Below are 9,926 nucleotides of genomic sequence, written 5' to 3'. Positions count from 1 at the left end.
TATAAAATGTTCAGTATATTCTACTAATTTGTGGGACATAGTTGAAAGTATGAAAAAGTTGAAATTGAATGGAATTAAATCACTAAGTTTTAGTCATGACCACACCTTTTTATCTTTGCTTTGCATTGTGGGTATTGGGCATGTTGTTGAAAATGTGTTATTTTTCTGTGCAGGGGTTCAGCGGGGTTGTGGTGTTAGTGTTAATTTGGATTTAATGTGTGTATGGCAGTGTTTATTGGCCTTTTTGTGTTTGTTTTTGTATTTTTGTAGAGCTGCACCATAAGACAGAGCCATAGGAAGAACAACAGGTTTCCTGTTCATCTAAAACTGTTGTTGTACAATGACAATTTTAATGTCTTGTCAAATTAAAGCACTTCCTGTACTGGCAATTGTCATTGAACTAACTTCCACTCATGCTACAACAAATTAAGTTGAATAATTTCATAACTATACTGGACAGGACTAGGAGTTTGACTTTGATTATCTTAAAAAAAGTTGTTTCATCAATGATAAATTAATCTGGCTGCAATTGAGAAAATTAATCAGTGTAACCTAAAATGCTGAGTTGAATGGTTGGATAGTGGGGTTGATTTTACAACAGATTTAAAGTACAAATAACTTGTCTTTTAGTGTTTTCTACTTAATAGTTTAAGTTCAATACTTTTAACATCAAAGTTGAACCTACTTAAACCAAGTGATTAGTCGATCATTACTCAAATCATTTAAGTGCAATCACTTGCCTCAAATTTTTTGAGTAAACTCTACTTATCCGGGCTTACAGTGTAGTTTGAGAGATTTAACCCATAAAGACCCAGTGTTATTTTTTGTGGCAGTTCCCAAATGATTGTTCCTCTCCATTTAACCTTTCTTTAAGTGATTTATCACCATATTATAATATTATACTCTATATTTAGCTTTTTTTTGGGTGAAAACCGTGTATTTTCCCACATTTAATTGGCTGATCATGTACTTTAATCATCATGTTGATATTACATTTGAGGGTTATTATATCAAAAACAGAGAACGAGAAGAAGAAAAGTGACTATTTCATCAAAACATAGCATTAATTGAACATAAACCCAGCATGTCCATCCACTAGTCGTTCTTCCATTGACCCTCAAATTGCGCAAATACAACTTGTGCGTAAACATTTACCTAATGGAAAATCGACAATTTCACCAAAAGTCTCATTTGTTGATTAAAAGTTTTTGCGTTGGCAAGAGGTGGTTTTTCGGGTGTAGCGGAAATGGTATATCCCGCAAAACTGCAACGGAAAGACCTTTTTTCACAACTAGAGTCAGGTGAATTGAAAACCTGATGTTGACGTACATTACAACAAGTGAAGAAGAAGAAGAAATATGTCGCGGAATGTGTGGACACCAGGAAACCCAATCATTTTTAATTTATATTAATAATATAATAATAATAATAATAATAATAATACATCGGTTTTATATAGCTTTTCTAAGTACTTTACAATAAACAGCCAATGGACAAACATACATAATAATTTATAATATGAGATAATTTAGTACGAGATAGAGGGGTAAATATAATAATAATGAAATATCTGTAAATCAACACCATATTTACGTTCATCGGCATGTTTCATCTCCCGATAATAAACAAACAAATCATCGCATTTGTGATTTAATGGAAAAACCGACATTACGCACTTCGTTTTTTCGACATTTAGTAAATATCGGTAAAAAGCGACTACTGTCATTGATCCAACTCCATGGGTTTTACTGGTGAATTATTGTTATAGAAAATGACGATGTTTCCACGGTAACTACGAAGCCTCTTAACGTCTTAATAGGTCATATCTGATGACCATGAAAAGAAAAACTGCATTTTACACCAATTATTTGCATGTATTGATAGGATTAGTGGTTCAGAAGTTATTAAACAGTTTATATCAGGTGATGCTTTTGGTTGCTGGCGGCTGTTTGGGTCTTTATGGGTTAAGCATGGGATAGTGAAAAAAAAAAAAAAAAAAAAGTTGATTTTATAGCAGTTTTTGTGCATGTACATTTTTGTCTTGAGGTTCTCCAGAGTTTAGTAAATTAGTAGGATACACAAGGGTTAAAATAATTAGAATTTACACTGTGTTGCCTTTAAGGCAATATGTCTAATAAATAAGTTAATGAGTGTAAATAATAATACTGAAAGGTTTTCTGCAATGTTAAAAGTCGATGTAAATTGTATAGATAAACAATTCATGGTTTATTAAGTTTTTGTTAAAAATATTATCGCTAAATTGCACTTCCGGTTTCGGACATCTTACTTCCAGTTTTCGGTTTCCGGTATCGGATTGTAAACAGAGTTCATCATGGCCGATGCTAAGCATGGTACCGCAATCCATCCAGGGGGAATCATCAGGCAGGGAATGCCGAAGTTCGTTAATATAACTCTAAATATGCTTAAAGATACGATATCAGTAATACTTAGTCGAAAATATATTGTTTGTATAAATCATGTGTACTTTGTTTTTCTATGTCAACTGGCGCAATGTATTGAAAGTGCTTGTATTGTGGTCACAGTTTTCACCATCATACGTGGAGAGAATTAAAGCAGCAAAACTCATCCAGGCCTTTCATTGATGGTTTAGCTCGGTGTTACAACGCTTGCGTTGAAAACATTACATACACCTTTAATTTTCGTCCTCTTCCATTGTTGCCCCTCTTGTCCACTAGTTTATGCTGTGTTGCTATGGTGACCGCTAAGGGTGTACTATACCTGCCAAAACTGTGTCAAGTCAAGGCAAGTTGAGCCAATACCATTAGTGGAAGGGCAGCAAAACAAATCACAATCTTCAAAAAAAAAAAAAAAAAAAAAAGCAATCATTGTTGACTTGAAAAGCTCGTCAAGTCATCCAGTTTAAGTGGAGTTGAGATTGGACAATTCACACAGCTGCGACCTGTCCTGAAATAGTTTTTTGTCTTTGGGAGTGTTTGGTCTGAACTGGGGTTAATAGAACTAGCGATGCTTTAGACCAGCGGATGGTAGATGGGAGGAAGTGTCTTTTAAGCAAGAACTTAGGCCAGAAAATGTGTTGATGTGTAGTGACAGAGCTACTCCATCAAAAGTAGACGGCGTACGGCGGCTGTAGACGACAGGAGTCCGGGTCAAAATGTGTCCAAATGAAGTCTGATCAAAAGTTTAACATTGATCACATACAATCATGAACACAACTTGACAACAAAGCTAATACCAGTTCATTTCCAAGTAAGAAAGGCAGAAAATGAATCGCAAACCAAAGCTAAAGAGGGACAGATATCGTGTTACAGATATCCACCTATGCAAAAAATATCCTTTTTCAATTGTGCAATTGTGTCAACATTTCTTCCATTATGTCCATTTGTCAGTCTTTCAGTCCATTGTTGCATAATTTTCTTTGCAATTAACAATAATACTTTTAAAATATACAGATTGTCTCCATACGACATATCTTTTGGTATGCACCCCAACATACAATACAGTGGATTCAAGGGTAAATCAATATGCAGATGACTGATACCTCTTTTTTAATATCTTCCCAAAATCTTTGTAATTTAAGGCAATACCAGAAAATATGGTCATTCCACCCACCACCTCTCCAGTGTAGTAGCAACCAGAGGTGTTAAGTAACCAAGTACAAATACTCTGTTTCCTTACTTAAGTAGAAATTTGGTTAGCTATACTTTACTGGAGTAATTATTTTTCAGCCGACTTTTCACTTCTACTCCTTATATTTTCACACAATTATCTGTACTATCTACTCCTCACTTAAAAAAAAAAAAAAAAAAAAATAGCCTTGTTACTTCTATTTTATTTCGGCTTGTCATCGTCAAATAAAAAAAAAAAAAAAAAAAATGTATATTATATATATATATATATATATTATATATCTATATATATATATATATATATATATATATAGTCAAGTTAGGCAGAGGTCAGGGCCCCACAGGTCACACCAGGCACCAGAAGGCCTCATAAAGAAGTGTAACACCCAGCATTTTAACCAATGTTAAAGTACAGCTTAGTATTAAAAAGATGATTTGAACTGATGTATGCATTAAATTAGATACATGTAATGTGATCATAAGTATAGCTAAGAAAAGAATGTTTAAATAAATGTTGATTCATTTGTGACTACTGTGTGTAGAGGAGACAAGTTGAGACATGTTAAAGCAGTGAAGGGACATGTTAGGACAAACCCAGCAGAAAAGGAGAAGTAAAGTAAACAGCACCGAGCCATCTGCAGCTGAAGCTAACTGATAACGTTAAGAAAAGAGAAGTGACATAAACAATAGGCTATTTTCTGCACCCAAAACTGGTCAAGACCGGTAAAAAAGGGAAGTTCTGCCAGAGGCATTTAGACATTACTCATCTATCAATGAAGTCAACTGTCTCGGCATCAATGAGGTAATGCCTAGAGTTTGGTTAAAAACCAGAACCGCTATTATAGCATTTTCAGAAGTGCAAGACGCTCTAAGAAGTTGCGTGCCCTACGTTGTAAAATGTAGAGAAGATAACTCTGAGCGATGCTCTTTGAGACCCGAAAGGAGCGTGGCAGATTGGCTTCGGAGTTAATCTTACTTCTCAAATAATGCTGGAGGTTCATCTGATAGAATAACTTTGCATCGACGGATCGAACTTTTAAAAGCAAAGACCTATTTCTTCAGATGACAAAGGACCAAAGACTCTTAAAGGCAAGAACTGTATTTTAAGAGCTTTTACCACCTTTGGGGAACATTTGCCGACGGACCATCTGTTTAACAGACTTTTGGTATTTTTCTCCACTTTGGCCCGGACTGGAAAGGAAGAAGAATTTTTACATTTTCTTATTTCTTTTCTTTTACCCAGTATTTTAAGACAAACTCGGCAGCCCTGATCAAGCTGTTGAGGTTGTCTTTGCAAATTAAATTAATTTTTACCTTTTGACTTTTTACAGTAATTAGATTAAATTTGGTTTTTGATTTTTCTACATTTATCCAATTTCTCTAACTTCTTGACTTTTTCCTATTTACGTTTTTGATATTGATTAAGCTTTAATTTTTGATTTTTACTTTTCTAAATACTCCGGTTTTGTAACTTTTTCCGATTAATACTCGGTAAGTGATAATCCTATTTTTCTAAATTATACAATTGTCTATTTTTACTAGGTTAGACCTTTTTCTATATTTAGTTGTAATTATTTTTACATTTTCACTTATTGGACTCTTTTTCTTGTATTACAAATTCTTTAGGAATTTAAGTCTTTTCAGACAACTTTGTAGTTTAAAGAAGTTTTTTCATTTTTATTCTTATTCGTCTGTTTTATCTGATTAAGTGAATTTTTACGAATTTATCCTATTGGATTCTTTTTCCAATTTTCAATTCTTTATGAATTTGAACCTTTTTCAAAAGACTTTGAAGTCATTAGTTTTATTTCCATTTATCCGATTTTTCTCGGTTATTGGATTTTCTACGGATTCAGTCTATTCGACTTGTTAATTTAGATTGATTTTTGGATTCTATTTTTATAGTTTTACTTTTCCGATTTAACCGGATTTACAACACTTTCTAATTTTTGATCTTTTTATCAATTCGGGATTTTTCCTTTTACAGAAGTTAGAGTAATTATTCATTTGAGAACTTTTCCAATTTTGATTTTCTTTCAATTTTTGATTGAAGAAAAGAGACTTTCAACACCATTATTTTTATGTTTTTCTTCCCCTTGAGGACATCAAGCGAGGCAACAATTAGGGACATTTTCACAAGGCTGAACTGTGGGTTGAGAGATTACAACAGGGATTGCGTTGAAGTAAGGAAAATTGAGGACAGTTTAGGTTTAATAATCAGGATATTGATTTATGGTTTTAGAAGTTCAGTTTAATGATTTTATTAGGGATTAATTGATTGATGATTTATGTATATGCTTTGCTTTGCTAAAATTGCCTACAATAAATTTATAAAAAGTAAATTCTAAATTCTCCTTGAGTTATTTCCCTGTGTGGATATATGGTGAATGTAAAACGTTAGGTTTATTGTGTGCATAACATCAAAGTCTCAAAGGTATCTTGGCCTTTATCCACCTACATTTTATGTCCCGAAAGCCTATTTTCCTGGCTTTTAAATTATTACCTGTCATGTAACAAGTGCACTAATCCATGTGGAACAGCTACCAAAAACCAACTGGACTGGTATTATTACTGACCACAGACTGGGTTTCTCCTGGCAGTTCTGGTACCAGGGTTAGCGGGGCAGAGGTTGGGATTAAAGGTAGTTAGAAGACAGGCGAGTGTTCCAAAATAAGTTCAGCTGAGTAGTACCTCTTCGGGTTAGTTCGTGAGGGTAAGACCCCAGTTCAGACACGAGAGGTCAGGACCCTATTTAAACGGAGAGCTGAACCACGGTAGTAAACCCGAGGATTAACAATATATAATAAATCGTGTCATCTAGATAGAATTTGATTGATTGGATGAGAAGTATAAACATACACCATTCCGACACCCTATTGGTTTGTACGAGATCCATCGCGCCTGACTTTTTGTACCATTCCAATACTAATATTCAACTAATCGTCATATCTTCCGCTCTATCAAACACATGTTAATGCTCAGTAGGACACAAATATGGTTCTAATCTACAAAATCTACTCTAAAGTTGATAATCTTTGTTGTGCTGTTTAGAAAATCTTAGGACAACAATGAGAGAAATTTGTTGGGCAGACAAGTTTTTTGTAGGTTGTAAATGGAAAGCTTTATTTCTGTGTCAGTTTAATTTCAAAACTTTAATGAAATCAACAATTACTAGTTATCGTTTTTACAGTGTGGAGCAGTGTTTCCCAACCTGTGTGCCGCGGCAAAAGGTGTGCCACAAGGGTCAGTCCTGGGGCTACTTTTATTCATAATTTACATTAATAGCATCAATTACAATGTATCAAACGCAAAATTTCATTTTTATGCTGATGATACAGTCATGTACACGTCTGCTTCCACTCCTGTCCAAGCCCTTTCCCAGTTGCAACTTGTTTTTAATACTGTCCAACAAAATGTTCATGACTTAAGACTGGTTTTAAATGCAGATAAAACAAAAGTCCTGATGTTTTCAAACTCAAGGTCCAAACTGTCAAACCTGCCTTCACTGATCACTACCCAGGGACACAGATAGAACTCGTCCTGACCTATAAATATTTAGGCATTTTAATTGACAGCTCCCTTTCTTTCTCTGCGCACATTCAGCAGCTTGTTAGAAAACTAAAACTTGGCTTCTTCTTTCGAATTAAATCATGTCTGTCTTTCAAATCAAGACGGAGACTGGTTTCAGCTCCAGTTCTGTCTGTGTTGGACTATGGTGATGTCTTGTACATGCATGCCTCCACCCATAGTTTACGGTCACTGGACAGTGTGTATCATGGAGCTCTGAGGTTCATCAGCAATTTTTAAACCTCTTACCCATCATTGTCTGCTTTATGATCGTGTAGGATGGGTCTTTGTCTGCTCGCACTGAGTCATTGGCATTTTAATTTATAAGTCTATTCTAGGTCTGTTCCCATCCTATCTTCAGACCTATATCAGTCGGAGAACCACAGACTCTAATAATCTACATTCTCAGGATCTTTTCTTGTTGTCTGTTCCTAAAGTTAGAACTGAACAGGGGAAAAAGGCCCCATTCACCTGGAATGAACTGCAAAAAGACCTGAAACTGAAGGATCTGGTTTTGTTGGACACGTTTAAGAGGATGCTGTATGACTTAGAGAGGGAGATATCTGGCTGCAGATGTTTTACCTGATGCACTTTTGTCTACATTTCATGAGCACTTTTTGCAGAGTTGACTTTGGAAGGTTCGACTTGTCTATGTGCTTTTTATGTATTCATTTTAAGTATGGAAGTCTGTCTGTAACTATTTAATGTACTGCTGCCCGTCTTGGCCAGGACACTCTTGAAAAAGAGATTCTTAATCTCAGTGAGGTTTTCCTGGTTAAATAAAGATAAAATTAAAAAATAAATAAAGAAATAAATCATCAGGTGTGCCGTGGAAAACTATCCAATTTCACCTGATTGGTACTGTAAGCGGATAGCGTGATATGGATACATACGCCTGCACGCACCAATGACCCACTCTACAGGGTGGGGAAGCAAAATTTACAATATTTTGTGGCAGGGATTGTAAGACAGTGTATGACCAATTAATTAATTGAAAGTCATGAGAATTTATTTGCCACAAGAAAATTGACATAACAGAAAATGTTTTTATTCTATGTGTCCTCCTTCTTTCTCAATAACTGCCTTCACACGCTTCCTGAAACTTGCGCAAGTGTTCCTCAAATATTCAGGTGACAACTTCTCCCATTCTTCTTTAATAGTATCTTCCAGACTTTCTGGTAATAGTTTTGCTCATAGTCATTCTCTTCTTCCATTATAAACAGTCTTTATGGACACTCCAACTATTTTTGAAATCTCCTTTGGTGTGACGAGTGCATTCAGCAAATCACACACTCTTTGACGTTTGCTTTCCTGATTACTCATATGGGCAAAAGTTCTGAAAAGGTATGGATAATAGTGTTAGGTATGATTATGACATCAATATATGTTTGGTTTCAAAACAATTGCGTAGTGCCTGCTGAGAAAAAACAACTAAATGTTCATTGTATATTTGCTTCCCCACCCTGTATATAAACAGTCTCCTGTTCACCTTTGCAAAATAAAAGTGAAAGTGAAGCGGCCCGATGCGGTGCTTTCTATTGATAAAGCCCTCTCTTCATTACCCGCGAACCCCGGGTATTGGGTTAGGGGAGATAAGCCTCCCATTCTATTAAACAACGGACCTCAATCTGTGGGTCCATCAAGGGTCGCTGATGCACCCCTCTCAGCTTTCTTGATCCAAACAGCCTGCGACAGTGTTGCCTGTGCACCCCCCCTCCTGAATTGTATGTGTCTCCAGTTCTTGCAAGAATATCAGCTTTGTGTTGTGTAATGGCAAAATTACTTATGTCCATATATATTCATATATATTTCATATATCATATAGGCTTCTAACTCTGTTTCAGATATATTCATGTCGCTGTGTATTATAGAGCAGTTTGGACCTGTTTTGTGTTGTGTCCAGAGTAGAAGGCCAAACCAACATTTCTCACAGGGATCTTATCTCTAAGTTCCTGACACTAACCAAAACACTTTCCACACATAATTTTCTCATGGGAGACAGAAGACTACAGGGTGATTTGTATTTCTGGGTTCAGACCGTCTCAGTCTTTGTCTGAGGGGTATCTCTTTCTATGGAGCTCCAAATAAAGGGTTTCTTTGACACTGAACGTCTGAACTTATCCTTCTTTATTTTAGACAAATTAGAGTAATACTTTTTCCATAACAGTTGAACTAAAGACACCAGGTTTCACACTGAGGAAGTAAATTAAGACTAGATTTGTATTATATTTCAATAAATATACTTTTGTGATTTTTTTTTTTTTTTTTTTTTTTTGGTGGTGTGCCTTGGGATTTTTCTAATGTAAAATATGTGCCGTGGCTCAAAAAGGTTGGGAAACACTGTCTTAGAGTGTACTTAAATGACTTTCCCCCCAGTCATCATCCTCTATTGTAACATTAGCTTCCAGTTGCCACTTTTCCTTAATATAGAAGATACACAGTAAATTTGTCAGTGTAAAAAATGCAGTGTCAAAGTATTTTAATTCTTTCAGAGTTATTCCAACAATGGACAGAGTAAAATTTAACAAGATAACTTCCAGTGTCGGTGAAAATAATTGGAGTTTAAAGAGGTTTTACACTGTCAGTGCCATATATTCAGTGTTAAAGTAAATTACTCTCTCTAAGTTAATTCAACACCGATAAGAGCAAGATACCTTTCAGTGTTAAAAAATAATGACTCTGAAAAGCCCCGCCCACCTACCTCTGTGTTCAAACTGGGTGAGAAGTCGGACTCTGGCGTCGCCATCTTCC

Source organism: Sphaeramia orbicularis, chromosome 2 (genome assembly GCF_902148855.1).
Source record: "Sphaeramia orbicularis chromosome 2, fSphaOr1.1, whole genome shotgun sequence".
NCBI lineage: Eukaryota > Metazoa > Chordata > Actinopteri > Kurtiformes > Apogonidae > Sphaeramia > Sphaeramia orbicularis.
The sequence above is the reverse complement of the archived record's forward strand: the minus strand, read 5'-3'. Positions refer to the sequence as shown.